This window comes from Sciurus vulgaris, assembly GCF_902686455.1.
Source record: "Sciurus vulgaris genome assembly, chromosome: 9".
Taxonomy (NCBI): domain Eukaryota; kingdom Metazoa; phylum Chordata; class Mammalia; order Rodentia; family Sciuridae; genus Sciurus; species Sciurus vulgaris.
The window spans coordinates 89,798,873-89,821,424 of record NC_136469.1 but is presented as its reverse complement, the minus strand read 5'-3'; the positions used below and the strand labels follow the sequence as shown (position 1 = coordinate 89,821,424).

General features: G+C 34.3%; 1 long non-coding RNA gene and 1 pseudogene across 3 annotated transcripts; one reads left to right on the top strand and one right to left on the bottom strand.

Moving 5' to 3' along the window:
- Positions 1-5,189: 5,189 nt before the first annotated feature.
- Positions 5,190-21,126, bottom strand: LOC306669154 (UDP-glucuronosyltransferase 2A3-like; annotated as a pseudogene). The gene is made up of 6 exons (XR_013766756.1): positions 20,395-21,126; positions 13,608-13,756; positions 9,915-10,046; positions 8,452-8,539; positions 7,738-7,957; positions 5,190-5,486 (listed from the first exon to the last, which is right to left on the bottom strand). The product of XR_013766756.1 is annotated as a UDP-glucuronosyltransferase 2A3-like (transcript).
- Positions 10,716-21,738, top strand: LOC306669160. 2 transcript variants are annotated; one of them, XR_013766045.1, is made up of 3 exons: positions 10,716-10,776; positions 12,348-12,409; positions 19,006-19,271. It is a non-coding gene; the product is annotated as an uncharacterized lncRNA (long non-coding RNA). The 2 variants fall into 2 exon arrangements; XR_013766044.1 differs by lacking the exon at positions 19,006-19,271 and adding an exon at positions 21,604-21,738 and having other exon boundaries at positions 10,718-10,776.
- Positions 21,739-22,552: the final 814 nt, after the last annotated feature.

The following is a 22,552-nucleotide window of genomic DNA, read 5'->3' as shown; positions in this document are numbered from 1 at the left end:
TAAAATTATGGATGTGTTTCTAACAACTCTGATAATGTTTCTAAAGCCTTAATTGTCCTCCTCTTATAAATAAGTAGCATGTGAATCACATGTTGTCATTTTCATGGATTTCAGAGGCAAGTTCATAATACTGATTGTTTTTATGGTAATTGTTTGAAAAAAAAAATGCTTTCCTGTCTTATTTATTATTGTGTCAGCATGATCCCTTTCCCAGGTAAACCTCATCTAGTCACCCAACAACTGCTACTCATACCAGTCTTGAAAATCAGTATTGGGTCTTGGCTCTCCAGTACTGAAGATTAAACACCTGAGATATGACAAAGTAAGCCACCTCATTGTAGGAATTTCAGGGCAGTCAATGTACAGAGGAGCGAAAGTCCTTCAAGTCCAGCAAACTCCTCAGGACACAAGAGGTGCTGTTGTTTCAATGGTTTATAAATGCTCTGCATCTCCTTTGTCCTTAAGGCCAGGGACATTATCTTATTATAATAACCTTGTCACTAGTGGACTCCCAGAAGGAAGCAAGTTATGTGATATGCACATGTGCAAAGATAAGTGCACTATGTAACCTAGTGTAACTCGATATGACTCTGGAATAGATAATAAACTATTATCTGGCTTTCCCACAGAATCCACTACTTCTTCCTCTTTACTGCCCTGTGTGCTGGCCTCTTTATTTGCTCTCCATTTAGCCCTTATAGCTGGACTCCAGTTAACCTTTAAACCTCCTCTTCCTTACTTGCCTATATGCCCAAAGGCAGGAAGGAATAGCTCCAAGGGCTAAATTATTTGTTTGAGAAAGTGAGATCCTTTCGCCCACCAAAGGTATTTGCAGCCAGCTGAGCAGTGAGATATGTTAGCATACCATTTCCTTTCCTTTGATAATTAGTCACCATTATTCCACACAATCATTTATTATCTATGCTGACTATTGTCCTCGATCTCTGACTTATTCCCTCCTTGGCTTAAGGGAACACTTACTGCTGTAAGGGGAAAGACATGAACGGCTCTAGCTGCTCCTGCTTGGGAAGGGATGATGAGGGCAAGCAGTTATAGTTTTCCTTTATGAGTGTTTCGGTAGGTGGAGGGGATCTGTGGCAAAAGTCTGGTTCAGAACGAACAGGTTGTAAAGTCATCTGACAGGCAGGTGCTCCAGGAAAGAAATAAGAAGTCATGAGTACTGGGTTGTGTTTAATACAAAATAAATGCCATAGTGTCTGAAACATGTTAGGGAATATGATAATGATGACAGAGACCAGCAGTTTCTTCACCAGGAGGTGCAAAAGCTAAGATTTTATTCCTATGAAAAGGCCAGTGACAACATGATCTCTATTTGGACACGATCTCTACATGATCTCTATTTAAAGATCTTAGTTACATTGCCAGAGTTATCACGAGTGTAAATACGGCACTTAGATTTATGTCACAAATGCCCCCATATTAGATCTTAAATATCTAATATCATCTGATTTTTGTAAAATGCTTTTCTATTGGCGTAATCTCTGTGTTTAGTACAGATACCTTTATTTCTGTCCCTTAGGGCTATATAATCATACTAGCAAACACTGATCAAGATTACATATTTGGAGTTTAATGGGATTGAATTGGCTACAAAAAATCCTTTTAACTCATACTCTCTTTTGATAGTGACCAGATTCACCTGTCTAATAATCCCACTTTTATAGCCTCAAGTATTTGTTACTCCTGCTGGGGCTGTCACAAGTGTACATCTTAAGTTACATTAAGAGGAAGATAGATAGATAGATAGATAGATAGATAGATAGATAGATAGATAGATAGAAAGATGTATATCTCCTGGAGATTTGTGAACTACCTGGTATGTGTGTGGTGAAGATTTTATCCCATTTCACAGGTTCTCATTTCATACTCTAATTTCCTTTGCTGATAACTTAGATATTTTGTTTGAATTCTTCCCATTCTTGTTTCTTGATTCTTGATTTTGTTTCTTAGGCTTTAGCACTCTTGTTAAGGAAGACAGCTCCTTAGCTGACATGATGAAAGTTTGGACCTACTTTTTCTTCTATTAGGTTCAGGGTCTCTGGTCTAATTCCTAGGTCCTTGCTCCACTTTAAGTTAAGTTCAGGGTGAGAAACAGGAGTTGAATTTCGTTTTGCTACATATGAATTTCTTGTTACTCAGCATCATTTGTTGAAGAGGCCATCTTTTCTACAATGTATGTCTTTGGTGACTGATCAGCAAATATAGGAAAAAATGTTCAACATCTCTAGCTTAGAGAAATGCATATCAAAACTACTACAAGATTTCATCTCATTTCTGTCAGAATGGTGATTATCAAGAATACAAGCAACAGTACGTATTGGTGAGGATGTGGGGAAAATGTACACTCATACATTGCTGGTGGGACGGCAAATTGGTGCAACCAGTCTGGAAAGCAGTATGGGGATTTCTCAGTAAACTGGGAATGGAACCACCATTTGACACAACTATTCCACTCCTCAGTTTATACCCAAAGGACTTAAAATCAGTGTACTACAGTGATGCAGTCACTTCAATGTTTAGAGCAGCTCAATTCATAATACTTAAACTATGGAACAAATGTAGACACACTTCAACAGATGAATGGATAAAGAAACTGTGGTGTGTATACACTGTGGAATATTACTCAGCCTTAAAGAAGAATGAAATTATGGCATTTGCAGGTAAATGAATGGATTTGGAGAATATCATGCTATGTGAATAAATTCAATTCCCAAACAATCAAGGGGGAAATATTTTCTGTGATGTATGAATGCTGAACCATAATGGGGGAGGGTAGGGAAGAATGGAGGAATTTTGCATTGGGCAGAGGGGAGTGAGACGAGGGGAGGGGCTGTTTGAATGGGAAGGATTGTGGAATAAGTTGGATATTATTAACCTATATTCAGGTATCATTGCATGAATTGTGTGATATTGTGTCATGTAGAGTCTGAGAAGTGAGAAGTTATTCTCCATTTGTGTACAATGAGTTGAAATGCATTCTGAATGTATAAATATTTAGAAAAAAATTTAGGAAATCAAAATAGTAAAGTACAATGGAAAGTTTAGAGAAATGTCAAGTAATATGTTATGATATTGATTTGGAATTAAGTTTGGTTCATCCTGTCAGTCAACCTTAAACACTAGAGAAGGAGCCAGATGATATCCTTTAAAGAGCTATGCAGAAGCACTGTATTGATGTGCCAAGGCATCTGTTTAATGATATCCAGAGTTTTCCCCATCTGAATAGTTTTAGGAATGACATTAAAGGAAGTCCTGTCCCAAACTGTTTTTTTTTTTTTTTTTTAAATCTAAAAGCATACTGTAGTTACACTGACATACATACATGTAGTTACCCAGGAAGTTCTGCCAGCTAAAAACTTCTTTCTGATGATACTTAGGCAAAGGAAGAGACCAGCAGGATATCAAAAAACAGGGGGAGAAAAATCCAGTGAGCTGGAACTCTTGAATATCAGTGAGTCTTGTATCCCATGTGGTCAGTCTCAGGGAACAAAGGGGGCCTGAGTCTCAGTAGGGGTCAACCTGCAAAATAATTAGTCTCCTGCTGCCTGGAGGAATTCCAGCTGCAGAAGACAACCTGATCATAGAGTCAACATAAAAACTCTTAATTAAAATAAATAGGTAAAGCTCAAAACAAATCAATATGAACTACCATTTTTAAAAGTTGTTCAAATTTAACAAATGCATTTACAGCCTTCAAAAAATATTAATTTGTATATATTCATGAATATATATAAGTCGTATAGTTACTTTTAAAAATGAAGTCATTTTCAACATATCACATAAAAATGAATAAGAATTTAAAAATTTTCACTAAGCAGATGAATGTCATTCATGTCAATTTATATGTCCCATACTGAAATGAAAAGAAACTACATATGCCATTAATTTTCTAAAAGTTAAAGAAAGTACAATCTTATATATTTGTTAATTTAATGCAACGATGATTCAAATAACATTATTTGGAGCTGAAGAGATGGCTCCTCTTGGAGAACACTCGCGGAGCATCCACGAGAACCAAATAAGATTATTTGCCCTTAGTCACTGTTTTTTCTTGACAAATATTTATTATACCATATTCTTCTTCAAGCAGATAGGCTCATATATCTTTAGCACAACCATTAATAGATGAATTTAAACTTATAGAAGATAGAGACTGGAGGCAATTATCTCAAATTGAAAGCAAGTATTTTCTGACAGAAAATCAAATGATTATAAAAAGACATCATAATTTATGAATATTAATGATTTAAAACTAATTAATTCTTATCAATAGTTCTATCACTTCAATTTTCATAACATAATTAATTTTGTTCTGTGGTCCTGATTATTTTCTCTAAAAGTAATCTCTTCACATTACTGCTGATTCTGAAAAAAAAAAATTGATATCTTCCTTTTCTGGAAACAGTACCTAAATCCTTCCGGTAGAAAACACACTAAAATATTTGCTGAAGAAAAGCAGGAGAAAGAAAATGGTTATCTAAATGTGTTCAATGAAAATTTTGTAGACCTACTGTGATGGACCATCAGGTATAAATTCCCATGCTGTAATCACTATAACAATAAAAAAGCAGAAGAATTGTTATTTTATTTAATTTAAAAATAAATTTGTTAACTAATTTTCTATGGTAGTTCTTGGTTTGTGGGTCTATGGGAACTGGTGAATTTGACTACTGATTTCACTATTTCCATCAAATTCCATTTACACTTTGTTCCTGTCCCAGGATTCAGTATATTATTAGTCAGCAAATAATTTGATGTAACATTTTTAAATTATCTTATGAGAAGGACATATGCAGGCTTAGTAGTGCTCGTGTGTCAGTAAAGTGAGAGGAAAATGTTAAAGCCACCTGGGAAAGAAAGAATGGAACACACTCACTAGTTTATGATCCCATTGAACTCTGGGCTTTTCCCTAGACCAAGTCAAAGGACTGGGATTTTGGTTTGTTTTGTTTCGTTTTTTTTTTTTTTTTTTTTTTTTTTTGTGGAACTGTGGATTGAACCCACTGCATCCGAGGCAAGCACGCAATCAACTGAACTACTGAACTACTCCTCCAAGCCAGATTGGGATATCTGAACACAGCATGCAGATGGGTTGTCAGTCATCTCTTGAAGGATGGAGTTAATAGGATTTCCCCATTCAGGACTTTGCCAAGCTTAGAAAAGTCTGTTCCCTCTTTTTCTTCATCTATTCCCTCTTTTTCTTCTTTCCTGTCTTACCAATCTTTTGACAAGAAAACAAACAACATTTTGTGACCGTGAATATAACAGTTGCCACACAGGCCAGCAAGAACCCAATCACATCTAAAGAGTGGTACTGGAACCAGGTGAGGTCATGGGAGGCTGGCCTGAGGTGCTTGGCTCCTTTGTGGCGCATGACAAACTCGATCCAGAAGACTGCTCTGTCCAGGGGCTTTATAGGCTGATCATGGTGAATTCTTGATAACCTCATGGCATTCTCTTTATAACTAAAAATCAAATGCATGAAAATATGTTTTCATTTTCGTTTTTTACTGAAGATAAATTCAATGTTACACGAGCCAAATATTTTACAATGTGTTATACAAGTCAAAACCCATAGACATGTTGAGAAAAAGTTTGTCTTGCATGAACTTAGTCAGTCGCCCAGGGTTTTAAGAGTCATAAAAGAGTAGATGTGATAGACTCTTAACACAGTGTGGTTGCTAGAAATAGAAATGTAGACCTAGAAAGAAATGAAATATTGTTGAATCTACAGTCTAAATTTTCAATGAAAATATTGATTTTATGTGAGGATTTTAAGATCAAGATGTGATTGACCCAATATTATTAGATAATATCATTTAAAACTCATGGCCACTAACATCTAACTAGTTCAAATGATAAATACAGGGAACTGCTCATAAACATTTAGAACTCATTTTACAGTGTTGAGATCTTTGCAGTGTGGTGATTACTCCTTTGCACACATTTGCATATTTGTGATGAAAATGACAATGTTTTATTGGCCATGTCAGGACCAAAGGAAAACACTAGGGAAATTTATAAAGCAGCATATATAAGTGCATTGAGTTCTTGAAAGTAATAAATATGACTCCCTAGAAACAGATTCCCTAATCAACAGGGCACTGTAATAGCAAGTGTCATTGTTAAAAAAAGCTCTAATCATTTCTCAAACACAACTGGTTAGAAGTCTATGTATTTGAAAGGTAAGGTATGTCTTCATTTGAAGTTTCCTAGTAGCCTGGCCAGAATTAATTGATTTCACATTGGTTTAAGTCATGAGTAAAAGCTCCAGACTGACTTCATGGGGATGAGAGAAAGTATGTGGTTTGTGATGGTATATTTTGGTGCTGACAAGACATTTTCAGGATCAGGGAAAGGGAGTGTACTCATCATTCACAAGTGACTACCATACACTAGATCCAGCAGTGTGAGATTACCAATAAACACTCTTTGTGTACAATGAAGAAGAGTCATGCTGCCATTCACCTGCATTGAACTATGGGTAAGGTCAAGATAATAGTTTCACATGGTAATTCTATTGCATTTTAGGCAAAGTGTAGTTGCTATCAAAATCTTTTCCTGCAAATCAAAATTTTTTTTAAGAATTTCACTTTTTACACAGTGAGTATAAATTTGGATTATACATAGATTTTATACATAAATGTATACATATGAATGCAGTTAAATGGTATTTTTAAATAAATAAGAGAATAATCAAGGACTGTGTTCATAAATGTATTATTTCATATTTAAATGTGCTGTTTTATAACTATGATAAAATATTTTGAATAATTAAAATTACTATAATTTATATATTACAATGTAACTTTTTATGCTTCTAAATTGTTTTCTGGAATAAGACAGTGGAATACCAAAAATCCATACTTATTCCCTACACCATACCACCCATGTATTTTCAGATAATCTCAGAGGTAGCATTAGGTTGAAGGTTTGTGTAAATATATTTAAAATAGGCAACTGTTAGTATTTACCTGGAAATTTCTATGAGTATTAATAATTCTGTTTTCTTGCATCAATAATTTGAAAGTCAAGAATAAAACTCAATGGACATGGTATACATTACAGGTAAAAAGAATCATAAAACTATCTACTTTCATGTGTAATAAAATGAACCAAATTATCAGTCAATAACATCCTAGTAAGAATGTAATCGATTAGATATCAAGATCAACATTTACAGGGAAAAAATAATCATACTAAGAATTATTGAAATTCATAACCCCTAGCTATTCCATATATTATGATGTCCTTAACGTCCTGAAGATTATAAATAATTCAGAAATAACTATTACGTAAGAGCAGTGTTTAAAAACACTTTAAAACTGACTATTGGTAGTTATTTTGAATGTTTAATATTGGGAACATTATTGCTTCTATTATGTAATTAATAAATGGTTTATGATATTTAAATATTTATTCATGAAATTACACAGATAACCCAGAAAAACAATGTAAGTACTTCTATTTTATGGTGCTTATTTTGGAAAACATTGGTAGATTTTTTGAAGTCAGGTTTTGTTGCTGTTGTTCTTGTTTTATTTTCATTTCAGGAAATCATTTTACCAGTTGGGAATGAAATAAATGGTTTTACATTAGTAAAACTATATTATTTGAAATTAAACCTTTTACAAAGTGATGAGGTAGTGGAACTTTCCTAGGATTACCGTTAACACAATCACTGGCAGAGAAGACTTTAAAAGTAGCAGTACTCACGAAGGCTGATAAATGACTGTTCTCAACGCACTGAGCAAATCCGCACTTGTCATTGTGTTGAAGTTCACCTCCTCAGCTGCTCCCTTGGCCTTCATGTGAGCGATGTTATCAGGTTGATCAGCAAACATGGGGATTCCCACCATAGGGATCCCATGATAAATAGCTTCATAGATTCCATTAGTTCCACCATGAGTGATAAAAGCTTTGGTTTTAGGATGACCTAGTTTGGGGATAGAGTGAGAAGCATGAGTGAATTTCAAGCTAATATATTGTCAAAATTTGCAAGATGGAGGGACCACAAGTTACGGTACATATGTCACTGAAGAAGGCAACATTTTTTTTTTTTTTTTTGAAAAGCTAACCAGGTTACACAATGCTACCCTAGAAAACTGTGATCCTAGAAAGAGAATAAACTCCTTAATCTTCTGGGAAGGCAATACTTAGGAGATGTTATCAGAGCTGGGACTGAATCTTGAAATGTGAGGAGAGTCTTAACAGAACTAGGGGCAGCAAGAGTCTATGAAATTAATGGCCAATTGTTTAATTACATCTGCTTTAAAACTAGAAGTTAAATGTGGAAATATTGGATTATTACAAATATTAAATGCATTTTCAGTTATTTAAAAAAGTGTTTTGTGACAACAAACTGTCACAAACAATTAGTTAACTTTTCTGTTACCCAATTGTATAGCCTTTCTTTTTCCACAGTCTTACCAAGAAGGTCATTCTGAGGTAGCCAATCAAAAATCCGAGTATTGGCTCCTAGTGTGGCTGGCTTCTTTCCTTTGTATCTCCATAAGACCTGTGAAAGACAATGCTATAATATTGCAAGTACACAAGTGAGGCTGTGTTAAGTCTGTAGGCTTATTAAGGAATCAGGTTCCTGCATATTGTAGGTGCCAGCTGAGAGCGAGCATAGAGAAAGAGTTTGAAGCTTGTAAACATTAAGGTATACATAAGGACTGCTCATGTCTATCTGTAAAGGCTTCTACTCAAAGTCTATTAAGAATAGTATACGTATTTTGAGGTTTATCACTTTAAAATTATTGGAAGTGATTCTTTAAATAAAGAAACAAAATAAATAGGACTAGTCTAAAAAATCAGAACATGGAGGTTAAAAACAATAAGAGAAACGCAAATTCTGTGCAAACCTGTTTATTTCATTCTTCTCTCATGTTGCCAATGTAATTTTTTTTTCCAAAATGTAGTTACCGTTAGGTTTTTAGTCTTTATTTTTAATGATGGTATTTTCTTACCAGCTTTCCTTCCTCCCTTCCTCCTTCCGTTCTTCTTCTCTACTTTCTTCTTTCTTTTCTTTTCCTCTCTCTCCCCCACCCCCCAGCAATGTCTTATTTCTTTAATATTTTGAATGGGGATTAGATGAGAATTTTCTTACATTCCCCTTTTCAATAAAGTGTTTAAATTAGGATTTTAATCATTTTTATATATACTTTAATCCTGGGGGTTAAGGCAAATTTTAAGAGATGAGTTTAGAAATAAAAAGCAGAAGTTCTATCATGCCTAATTAGCATAGGTACCTTTGTACCATCCTATGTAATTTAACTATAAATGTAAGGAGTACCAGGTGGTTAAAGAACAGGAATATTAGAGAATAGAATACAGACTTCTAATTATAAAAATCAAGGTTAATTGATTAACAAATTACAAATGCATATTGCTTGACAATATATTATGTTTTTGTTTTTAACTGTAGAATACTGAGTTTGGAAAGAATAAGTTAATCTAATCTTCTACTTGTAAAGCAATTACACTTTGATAAGAGTTTTCAAAAACTCAGAAATTTGAGGTACATTTTTAGCATGATTTTTCTCTACTCTGTGTATAATTGTTCTCTTTTCCTGGACCATGGAGCTAACATATTTCAGAACTGAGAGTAGTCCATGCAAGCCAAAATGTTACAAATGGACAAATATTTGCACTTCTATTCTATTAAAAATCAATGATTACCAAGTGAATTCCCAAAGAAAAGCTTGTAGGCAAGTGATCAAATGTACCTAAGTAGAAGATTTCATTGTTATATAAATGTTTACTTAATACTGGTGTCAGTTATGCTTAATGTTTATGAGTACCAATGTCCATCTGGAAAGAATGGGATTAGGTATACTCTCTGCCCCATTAGTAAGATGCTGAGGACCAGGGTTTCAGATTGTACCAACCTTCTATGGAAGCTGTGCAAGGGCTGAGGCAATGAAATTGGCCTTTTCTTCTGTGAGGTTTTTGATCAAAAACCCCAGAGAAAACACAAGAACACCATCTTCACCTGAGCTCTGGTTGAAGTCTTCCATTTCCTGTAGACAAACATTCTTTCTATTAACAAGTGCAGCATCATAAGGAAAAACATGTTCGTCTATACTTTTAAGTAGAAAAAGTAAAAAGTAATGTCAGAGAAATTATTAGACTTTTCTTCTACCCATAACTACCTATCTATTTGAAAGGAAGTATGTCCCTGAAACTTAAGGCTAAAATATATCATAAGTGATTGCAAGTATAATATGAATCAAATCACCACAGAAACAAACAGGCAATGATGGCTGCTCTTCTCATGGTTGGTGGAACTGTTACTCTCAAGGTATCATTTTCCCAACCAACAGAGTTGTCTACAAACTTATAAATATATTTCACGGCAGGAAGCTCAAGAAAGGATCCATACCTAGACTTTTAAATTTATCAATATGCCTGTTACATCCATAAATGTACCTTCCTGTGAGACTAGCTTTCAAGATAATTTTTCAGAAGAATCCACTTTCCTGATTAATAGGGCTAAGAAGAAATTTCTCAAAAATGTGGTATATAGTGAAATATTTTAGAAATAGATACCACAGTTCATTGCCTGCTATAATACTAATAACGTTTATAAGATGGTACATTTAATTTGAGACTTAGAGTGGTAGTAAAGTACAAATTCCAACACAAATGAAATTCCCTGAGTCCCTAGTTACAGATTTGCAAATTGTGAACTGCAAAGTCCAGGACTGGAAACTTTTACATAATAATCTATGTGAATGCCACCTTCTAAAGGTAAGTTCTATATTTGCAACTATTTGTGGTCATTCTGGTATCACTCTATTTCTCAGTTCATGGCTAGTAAATATTGAGGGGAGGGACAATGTGTTGAGTGGAAGTGCACTGTAATTTCCAGCTTGCTTAATGTCAGGAGAGTTTCTGAGGTCCTAATAAATGTTTTCTCATAAATAAGTCTTTATCCAGCAAACCAAAGTGCACAAACACACATACACACACACACCACCATGCTGATTTGTATTTTTAATTTAAGTATGTCTGTTGTGCCCAGCGGCTCGAGACCCCACAAAGACCACCAGAGACCACGATCAATGCAAGCAACAAAGAGTCATTTATTAGCAAGCTCTAGCCTGGTTCTCCGCACGCTCAGTAACCGGTGAGGCTAAGAGGCCCCGAGCCCTGGTTCAGCAGGCTTTTTATAATGAAAGGCAAACAGTTTTACAGTGTTCTTTTTGATTGGCTAACATATAAAATTGTATACAAAGCATGTCATTTTAAGTTGTGGGTCACCCTGACCTCCGACAGGAGGGTTATTATTATCTTTAAGTTTGCTTTTGTGCCAGCAAAGTTTGCTTTTGGGTCAGCCACCTGGCCTTTACAGGTAAGATAAGAGACGAAAATTCTTTGCAGCTTTTATGAGGAGTTGAGGGCAATTTGGGAAGAGCCTCGTATTTGTCTTTACATAGGTGCAGGCTCTTTCTATCTTTACATGTCCACTACTTCTTTATTCTATTTATCTAGTGACTAGCATAATTTATTCATCATGTATAAAAGCTGTGATTGGTAGTGATACACCTTAAAGTCTGTATCAATAGGTAATCTGAGTTTGGAATTGAGTTCCTATCACTTCTTCTTGCAAACTATTGCTAACTATGTCTAAGTTTTTTTTGTGTGTAATTATACTTGTGAAAGGGGAGGGAAAAAAAGATGAATAGTATGGTAGGGTATTATCTAGTGATCATGGGTGGGTTATCTCTCTCTTAGTATGCTTATTTAGTTATTATTTTGTTAACTCCTGTACTGGCAGTAATCAGCAAAGCTTCTCTGCATCCATAAACTTGTCTGCTAAGTGAAGCACATTATAATATTGAAATAAAATTTTAAACTTAAGTATGCTTTATTTATGTTAAACAGAAATCAGGAACTCCCCTGGGTTCTCCATTTGACCTTCAGCATACTGAGGAGATTATAGTCATGGGGTATAAACCAGATAAAAAAAATTTTTGTCTCCTCATTCACCACTATTAATAATTAACAATTGTCTTACCAAAGTGATTTAATAGATTCTTTCCTTTCTTAAAACTTATTTCTGTCCAATATTTCTGGCATTGCAAATTTATTCACTGAAAACTTTGGAATTTGGTATACAGTTTTATTTTTCACTCAAAAAACAAATACTGATCATGCTTATAGAAAATAATGATATCATTGAGTCTCTCTCTCTCTCTCTCTAAATAATGATTGGCTTTATTTTGACCACACGAGGAATGCTGGCAGTCAGAAGGTACATGCGAGCTTCACCATGTAAATGGGAGGAAAAATGACCATGTATCCCTCTTTCCTCCCAGAGAACATCTCTAAGGGACATGAGCAGGGTTGGCCCCCTCCTCGAAATTGGATCTCATCTCTGGTATGATTTCACATACACTGGCAGGGACATATTTTGTATTTTAATTATTGTTAAGTAATTTTGACATGAAATTTTCTCTTGTATCCATCTTCTCAGGCACAGTGTTTGAGAAAACTTGTCTTCTCTCAATGCTTCTTCACAATACTTTTCTTTAAGGGAATTCCATATGGCCCCAGGCTGCCTCCCACATCTTCCAGGGTCAGGGCTGAGGCTCCTTGGTGTAGCTGGGAGGAAACACTTGGGGCAGCCACTGCTCAGGAACTGAGATTCTGTGCTCCCTCTTGCCTGGTTGCTGAGGTGTCTGAGTGACCAAGTGCTGCCACAGCCCAAGGACTGTTTTGCATGACCAAGAAGGAGGGAGAGATGGGGGTTCAGCTAGCTGTTCCCAGTAACTCATGGAGTGAAGGCTCAGGCCTGAGAAGGTCCAGTATTGTGTTGGCAGTAGGGCAGAAGTGAGGGCCTTAGGCTGAGACTGTCTTCAATTTGTCATTCTCCTGACTCAGCCTCCTGAGCTGCTGGGATTACAGACATTGCCCTGCAATCATTCAGTTTTATTACTGTTTCTGTACGTTGATGACAGTCAATCTATTTTTAATGTTTTCTACCTACACTGAGACCTTGTACTACACAAAGAATTCTCAGAAATCACATGAAAATCCCTGGTGGCCAAAAACTGAACTCATCATAAACTTCATGAACTTTTTTCACCAATTGTTTCCTCTGAAACTAAAGGTTACCATCATGCAGTAACACCCAGGATTAAAATCTAGAAATGCTGCATTATTCCATATCTTCCCTTAATAGATCTTCTTATTCAAAAATCCTGTGCAATTCAGAAGAAATTCTCATGAAGGTATCCTTCTCTATCAACCATTTTGAAAATGTCCCTGGCAATGACTTTCCTCATTCATTGGGAATACCAAAGTGGTCTTCTTGGTGATTACCATAGTTCTACATCCTGTGTGTGAGCTCAGTATCCACACTAAAGGTACAGGTATTTTTAGTATACCACTGGAATTATTTTATTTTTGGCTAAATCCTCAAATAATTTCATAAGACCTAATATAAGTCAAAAAAGACCCCTACCATAAAGAAAATAATTGGAGATGACAGACTGAAGAGATTCATCAACATATGTGTTTATTGGGGCTGTTAACTTTAAAGAAAAATGGGACAATGTTCATTATCATAGACCTACCTCAGGTAAAGGTTTGGCAGGTTTGCAGTGCAATCCTCCAACAAACTCAAAATTGGGTAAGTATGGACGAGGAAATTCAAAATCCCAATATGTCCGAATTAGCCAAATTTCAGTTTTGCCCATAGTCTCACATAATGTAGTAGGTCTTCCTGGAGAAAATAAAGATTATGGTGGAGAAAGTTAATACACATATTTGCTGAGAAAAAACAAATAATGCACCACAGAATAACTTATAAACTATTAAGGAATAGAATTAAGACCTCTAGAATAATTACAAAGTTTATGTTAAAGGGAAGAAAGAACAAAGGAAAGTAGGAAGAAAGGAAAGAAGGGGTACAGGAGAGAGAAGAGAAGGAAGGGAGAGAAGAAAAAAAAAATCAAGAAAGTGATTGGAGGCCCTGAACAAGAGATGATATGCAAGTATAGATTCATAACTTTAAAGGAAACAAAAATTTAACTACAACGATTGTGAAAGTTATTACTATTTTTTTCTCTCTAATTAAGTATAGAACATAGATTAACTCCAGCACATTAGCCTCACTCAAGTCACCTCTCAACAATGTCTCAGTTTTTATCCAGGAATACATCTCTGTCTTACAGCTTCTGCATTCTCATTCAAACATATCATTGAAGGACCGACACCTAATTCAATCTTTCTTCTGTTATGAATCAAATCCTATTACTTAAATTGATTTGTTATTATATTTTCAGTAAACAGTTCCTGATTAATTCACACCCAATACACACCCCTTAAATGTGGGATACATAGACATATAACATTAGTATCACATACTTATACTAGTGTTTACTTATATGGTGGTTTTAGAAATAGGCAGATTCTAGTATTAAGTTTAGGAGTTTTGTGAAAAAGGATGAGTATTTGTAAATAAAGTCAATCTTTTCTACACATAAAAAAATGTGTTTGGCCAGAGAGAAAAGAAAAACTCAAATGAGAATATTTTCTTAGTAAGAATTATCATGTAATTAATAACTATTGAGCCTGGGATAAAAGTCTCTTTGAATAGGCATTACTTAGTAGTGTTTGAAGATATGTGTGAAGGCACATAGCCAACGTTTTAATTTGATCATGAAGAAAGATGTCCCAAATATTCTCAGATTGAAATTTCCAGAGATTGGAACAGAACTTTTTCCCACTTCTTTCACATCAAAGTATTTATCCCTTACAGGTATCTTATTTTGTGCTGGGGATGTACCTCAATGATAGAGCCTAGCTGTACAAGGGACTGGGTTTGATCCCTAGCACTTCAAACGCTGGGTGGTTTATTTCTTGTGTTCTTCATTCTGGCTTGATCACTAATTCCCTAAGTGAAGTCTGTGTTCACAAATTCCAGACAAAATTTTTAGGAAGACTTAATTGTTTCGATAAAATTGAATTTTTAAAGCAGTGATTCATAATTACACACATAAAGTCAAAGAAAAATGAAAACAAAGGTACACAAATTGGGCCAATAATTTCATAAGACATTATAAAAGTTATACTTAAGTACTATGAATAAAAGTATTGAATTAAAATTTACCATCATTACTTTTCTGATAATTATATTATTTACATAAATAGTGATAAACTTTGGATAATTATGTAATATAAAATTAATAAATTATACAATGAGCTGCCAAGTGATTATTGTTATCGATTGCATCTATTTTTTTAAAATCATATGTGAGTCTAAACAGATGCTTTTTAATTCAAAGAACTCCTAGAGGTAACTTGAATTTATTGCTACATACCTTACTGTAATTGATGTAGACAAGAGAAAACTTTCCAGAGTGACAGCTATCAGTTTCTGAGGTGACCTGTTAGTTAGACTGACATGTACAGATGACTTCTAGGCTATCTAGATATTAGCTTATTTCCAATGGCATGTGAGAAAATTCATATGCACAATGTCTGGAGCATTTTTTTAAAGAGTAAAAAGTATATTCTCCATTTCAGTTCATTTTCCTTCAGGCCAGTCTACAAATGACCTAATCCAATTATTTGAGCAAGAACAATAACACAATGCATGTAAGAACAATTACATAATTAGTTCTGGATTCCTGGATGAATTAGTGACTAGAATTTACTTTCTTCATACAGAAGGTTACATGAGGGAGAAATAATTTCCGTGCATTTATGGTGTTTTGTAGTATATTTTTTTTACTGCACCTCACACTGTAGAGTCAATTGTTTCCTGGTAGGTGACATATCAGAGTAGCATAAACCAGAATATTAACAATGGATGATATGATGCTGTCATCCTACAAACATTTTGAGAACAGAAATGATAGTATCTCCAATCAGAATATTTATGTACTGTGACAAAAAGAGTTGCATGTACAATGATCCCAGTTATTTTTCACCTGAGTCACTAGAGGAACTGAGTTTAATTGAATAAAATGGGGAAGACTTCCAAAACATGTTTGGTGTCAGCTAATTTTTGAAATACAACTAAACATCCAAATGGTGATAGACAGTTGAAGTTAGAGGTGAGCATTACAAGGGAGACAGTCTACTCCAAAATGCAAATTTTGGGGTCATTGGCATACAAATGATAGCTAACTAAATAGTTTTATGAGGTAATCAAAGAACTGGGTATACACTGAGAACATGAAATGAAAAAGTGGTTCATTTTAACTTAATAGGCACATATATTCGTAATGAGCTATGTGCTCAGTACATTCTAAAGTAATGGACTGAAATGTTTGACAGTCCCACAAATAGAAAGATACCTTGAAACAATAGAGAGAACTTGAACCAGTTCCAAAGTCTCTATAACATAACTGGTAATAGAAAAAATCAAAAATAGAAAACTTAAAGCTGTTGTGAAAATAAAATATGACAAATAACTCAGAGAATAAAATGTATAAAATGTTTCATGTGAAAGACATGGAATTTACATTAGATTTTTCATTCAGTTATGTTCTAATTATCAGAAACACATCAAAATATTAGTATAATAATGAATTTCCAAGAAAGTACTACAAATCAATTATTTTAATAATGTAGTCTCATATTAATTCACAGTTATATATGCAATAAATTTTTCTGTCAACTTATTTATATTTTTATAAACTTTAGTATTTTAGATAGAGATTTTTTGACCAAAGTATACCTAGATATTTTTAACCTAGTGTTATCTCTAACAGGAAACTTTTGTCTATGTGAATTCATTTTAATTCTAAAATTATTTCATGGATTTTCTTTCTGTTTACTCCTCCCAATTTCTTGTATGCTTATAACTGGGTGACCTTAAATTTTTTAATCTTTCATTTTTCCATGAAATGAACCCCATAAGACAAACATTAATAAAATTTTTGGTAAAATTTAAAAGTCCACCATGATTGAGAAAGAATATTACTGATTGTTCAGAAACTGAAATAGCCCTAGAAAGTCACAAGCAGAGCCAGCAAACTGACACAGTTGAATCTGTGAGCTCATTTACACTAAGAACAACTCTGACAAAATAACGCTCCTAAAAAATAATTGGATGGAAGTATGTCAATATGGGGTTTAAATATTTTGCTACAGAAGTTTACTTTCACATGAACTGAATCATAGCCTGCTTTACACTTAGAAATTTACAACCACTTTTCAAAGAGCCTTTGTCAACAAAGAAATCATAAGTTATTCAGAAAACATATTAAAATTATATAGATTAAAATAAATGGGGGCTTGGAATATAGCTCAATTCATAGAATGCTTGCCTCACATGCAGAAGTCCCTGGGTTCAAGCCCCAGCACAATGAAAAAAATAAAAAATAAGATAAATAAATAAATAAATATTTAAAAAAACATAGGATGTGCAACAGTTATAGCATTTATTATAATTAATAACAAAAATACATTTACCTTAAAAAGAGAAATAGTAAAGTCAAACAAAGAAAAACAAAATCACTGAAGTGATTTAGAAAAGGACATTATTATAAATAGGAATCATATTACTACCATACTAAAAATCAACCCTACCTAAAATTTAGTTGCTATAACCCCATGATGATTAGTTACCTGAATACAGTAATATTTTAATGGAAGATAAGGAAAAGTAAAATTTTCTCTAAAAATGAATTGATAGTTTATGTTTTTTAAAACTGTTATCCACTTTACCCATAAGTAGAGAGCAAAATCTTATGACCATTTGTAGAAATAAAAGTAATATTATTCAGAAAGTTGAAACTTATTAGTAATTATGAATGTAAATTTATCTCTTACAGTATCAGGCACAAAACTTTTAAAAAGTTACATTAAATGTAGCTTTTTGTGTTGAAATATTGTAAGCATTCTGATCAGGATGAGAGAAACTCAATGATATATAAGGACATATCAATCCAAGAACTTTCCACACTACTGCAGTTACATAAGAAAACAATCATGTGAACAAAGATCTAAGTGATCATTTATCTAATGATGTTTGTTATGTAGCAAATCCAAAAGAAAACACAAACAATTCATTAGAATTTGAGAGTTCAAAATTTGAAATATCTGACAAAATATAAATAATAGTATGCTTAAGTAGTGAAAATTTATTTAAATATTTTTTAATTTAAACTTTGATTAATTTCTGACAGTTTGTATAAATGATTGCTGAGTTGTAACATAATTGATTATGGAATCAACCAAACACTTACTATGTCATTTGAAGGAAAATGGGTAGAACTGCCAACCATAATTCTGAGTGAATTATGTCAGACTCAGAGAGGAAAGCATTATTTGTTTTCTCTGACATGTAGAAGGTGGAGTGAAAAATAAAAGGAAAAGAGGAGGGAATGCCATGAGAGTAGAAGAGAGACCAACAGATAGAGGAAGGGATCCAGGAGAAGGAAGAGGAGCAGGTGGGGGAGGTATTGGAGAGTAAACTTGATCAAATTACACTTTTAAGTATACACAAATATGCCACAATGAAACCCACCATTCTGTATAAATAAAAAGCACCAATCAACGTATATATGAAAAAGAAAATCAGTGTGATGGACTCAGTAGTGTTTTCTCAAATTCCCTTGGAGAAACCTGACTCTTAGTAAAAGTAGTCTTTAGAGGTGATGAAGGTTAAGTGAATTAAAGGGTGAGGCCCTAATCCAATATGACTGGTATCCCTCTGTAAAAGGAAAACACATCAAGGCACAGAGATGGAAGAGGCAAGGCCTTGTGCAGACACAGGAAGATAGGAATCTGCAAGAGGGGAGAAGCCCCAAGAAAAAGACACCCTTGCAGCCCTTGATATCAGACTCGTAGCCTCCAGAACTGGATAAAAGTACATTATTAAGTCACCAGTCTCTGGTCCTTAGTTTAGCAGCCCTAGCAAATTAACACAATTGTGGAGTTTAATTAGCTATTATGTTTTAATACCCATTATCATCTTTTGTGTGGAAGCTTGTATTTCCTCATGGTTCTCAAACACAGTTGAAATGCAAGCCTTCAGTTGATGGGTTCAGAAGAAAATTAGAAAGGAACATCAATCATTAGAAAACAGGTAAGCAACTAAAAATAAGTTCAATAAATATTACCAGTGAAGTGAAAAATCAATTACATTTGTTATGTCTTGAGAAATAAACTCTTTTAGAGTATTTTATTTAAGTTTTCAACTCTCTGTTTTATACTCCCTGAAGTATAAAACACCCTAGAACATTTTTCATTATGACCAGCAATGGTGAAGCCGTTCAGAGGACATACTGAATTTTCCTATCTGATTTATGAGATGCACAGAAATGGTAAGTACAATGGTCCAAGTGGAGAATAGTATGAATTTGAGAGTAATAAGAAGCTATTCTCAAAAATTGAGGAAGCAAAATTCAGATAAAGTCAAAATTCTGATTAAATTCCATTCTTAAATGAGCTCACATTTCAGTTTATTACTTGTATATTGCAAGGTTTTCTTATTATGTCTTACACTGCAATTTTTCTTTTTTTTTTCTTTTTTTTTTTTTTGCCTTTTAACTAATAAGATGGTGAATATCAAAGTGAAGTTCAATGACTTGGAAGTATTTTTATACTATAAATATATCTGGAAAAGAAAAGATTTATTCCCTTGGACTAACAGTGATTTTTATATGGTTTTCACTTCTTATTTTGATAAGAATCTATTAAGTTTCAAGGTGTCTTAAAAAACAGTCTGATAATTATAAGGAAGGAGTAACCATTCAGGGTGGTAGTGCATAACATTTAATCCCCTGGGAGGCAGGAGGATCACAAGTTCAAGGACAGCCTCAACAATTTAGCAAGATGATCAACACACATTTAAAAATAAAATGAGAAGGAAGGGGGTTGTACCTCTGTGATAAGACACCCCTGGGTTCAGTCCCAATAGCACTTCCCCCGCAAAAAAGAAAGAAAGAAAGAAAGAAAGAAAGAAAGAAAGAAAGAAAGAAAGAAAGAAGGAAGGAAGGAAGGAAGGAAGGAAGGAAGGAAGGAAGGAAGGAAGGAAGGAAGGACGGAAGGAAGGAAGGAAGGAAGGAAGGAGAGAAAGAGAGAAAGAAAGAAAGAAAGAAAGAAAGAAAGAAAGAAAGAAAGAAAGAAAGAAAGAAAGAAAGAAAGAAAGAAAGAAAGAAAGAAAGAAAAAGGTCAACCAGAAAGAAAGAAAAGGGTCAACCAGAAAGAAAGAAAAGGGTCAATCATGGCAACAGAATTCTTGTCTTATAATGAGTTTAACACACCATTCATTGTTATCATTTACAGAGTTTTATGTGGAAATCAATGATTTGAAAAGTGTACTCCTTACATTTCCGCAGGCTTTTCTTTGACTTCCTATGGGTCTTTGGATACTAGTGTGCCATGAGAAGCAGAGTCCCTTACCTAATGCCTCACCGTAAAATTGATTCCAAAACTGAGAGTCATATTGCTGGAGCACGATGTCAAAGAACAAAGTTAACATCACATTTTTAACCCTTTCCAGAAAGGTCATTCTGTCTGTTAGTCCTCCCATGGAAACAGGCACGTAGGAAGGCAGAACAGGAAGATGCCCACAGTATCTCTCTCCACAGTGTTGCCCATGGACAGCCTTATTGTGTTCACAAAAGGGATCCCAAGCAACTCAGCTACCAGCTCCCCACAGGGAACCATGGGGTCTATAACCATGACATCATACTTGGTTTCCCGGAGCTTCTCCATGAGGGACTCATTATAGACTGCTTTCTGACAGATTTCTTCAAAATGTTCAGTTACATCAGGAAAGAAGTTTTGAAATAAATTTGCTGATTGCCAGAGTGACAATGATGGCATAATATTCACAGCTACATTGAGAAACTCATTTATTATTTTCTCTGCATCCTATCGCTTCCCTGACACAAAGATCACTCAAAATCTAATGCAAAAGTGTTGAGATAGTCAAACAAGTAATTCTATGAAGAAATCAAAATTGTCACTTCATGTCCCCTCTGCAGGAGTTCCTCAAGAATGATCTTCAGGTTGAACCAGTGGCTCATTTCACAGGGCCGCACAAGGTCCTTCCCACAGAATCCACAGCTGACACAGCAGAACTGCAGCAGAAGAATTGTCAAAACCCATTTCTCAAACATCATGTCAGTGTCGCTCTGCACTGATCTTTAGTGGTGGAGTGTTCACTGGGTTAAGTAAGAACCCTGGTAAGAAGAAAGTCAAATATTAACTTCTGAAAGTAGGAAAGGATCCATGTATACAGAACTTTGTCAATCTTATTATCTGGGTGCAGCACTTATATGACATTTGTTAAATGATAAGATCCTTTTAAATATTTGTGTAGAATTTGTTTTAGTATTCAAATAAATCTGCATTAAATATCTTAAAATAGCAAAAATTTGAATATCTTTAGATTAATAATTCAAAGTACAATAAAAGAATGCATTTAAGGAAGTTCAGTAAATTGTATGGTGTATCTTATGGAAAATGATAATTGATAATATGGGGAAACATAAATATAGGTTATAGGTCTTGCCTTAAAATTGGTTACATACTAGTATGCAGAATACACATAATATAATGAAAGGAGGTAGTTACTAATTATCAAACAGTATTATACTGTTTCAGGACTCAAGGGAAAGATGCCTCAATTTTAGAAGAAGGAAATCAGAAAACCTTCTGGAAGTGGAGCAGTCTTAGCAGGTGTGCCTAGAAGCAAAGTTGGCAAAAGAGAGCTACTCAGGAGGAGAGGAAGAACTCAAGATAAAGAATGATAATGTAGAAATTGTAGAATTGTGATCACCTAAGTTCACTATGTGTGGAGCACAGGGTAACAAGGGAACAGTGTGGAAAAGGAAAATTTAGGTGACTTCAGAGACACTTGATGCTATTCTCTGGTTTCAATTTTTAACTCTGATGTTGGTTTACAGATGGGAAGCATAGAATGAGTTTACTAAATATTGACAAGTGAAAGGGGTTCAACCTCTGTGTGAAAAGCTAAAAAATGGCTTATTTTATAGTTCAAGGAACCAGAGAACAATGACTCAATAGAGACATGAAACACAAAGGTAGGAATGACTATGGGAAAACTTTTTGGCCTGTCAGGTGTAAGTTATTAGTCATGTTTGTAGATATACATATATTTGACCTATAAATACTTGAATCTCAGGAGAGAAGTAAAGATTAGAAATACAGGTTTCATTTCCAGTTATCTATTCATATTCAAAGTGATTTCAGTTTTTCCCCTCTTTATAATATCATACCTTTAACATTGTTCAGCACTTGGTATATGTCAGTTTTTGTACTTTGTCAGGACGTAGAGAGCACAATATAGTTCCACTTAAAAAGGAGTTCACACTTTATTTCATGATGGAGTCAGTTAAACAACACTAACTACAAACATAAGAGAGATGGACCTTAGCACCTGAGGGAAATAGTTTGGCAGAAAGAAGGAAATGATGAAATAATGCTTTAGTTAAACTTTAAGAGTCTGAAAAGTATTATTTTATAGGAAAATTACTGATGTATGGGCACTCCATAAGGTTGATACTAATATATCAAGGGTAAATTCAGATAT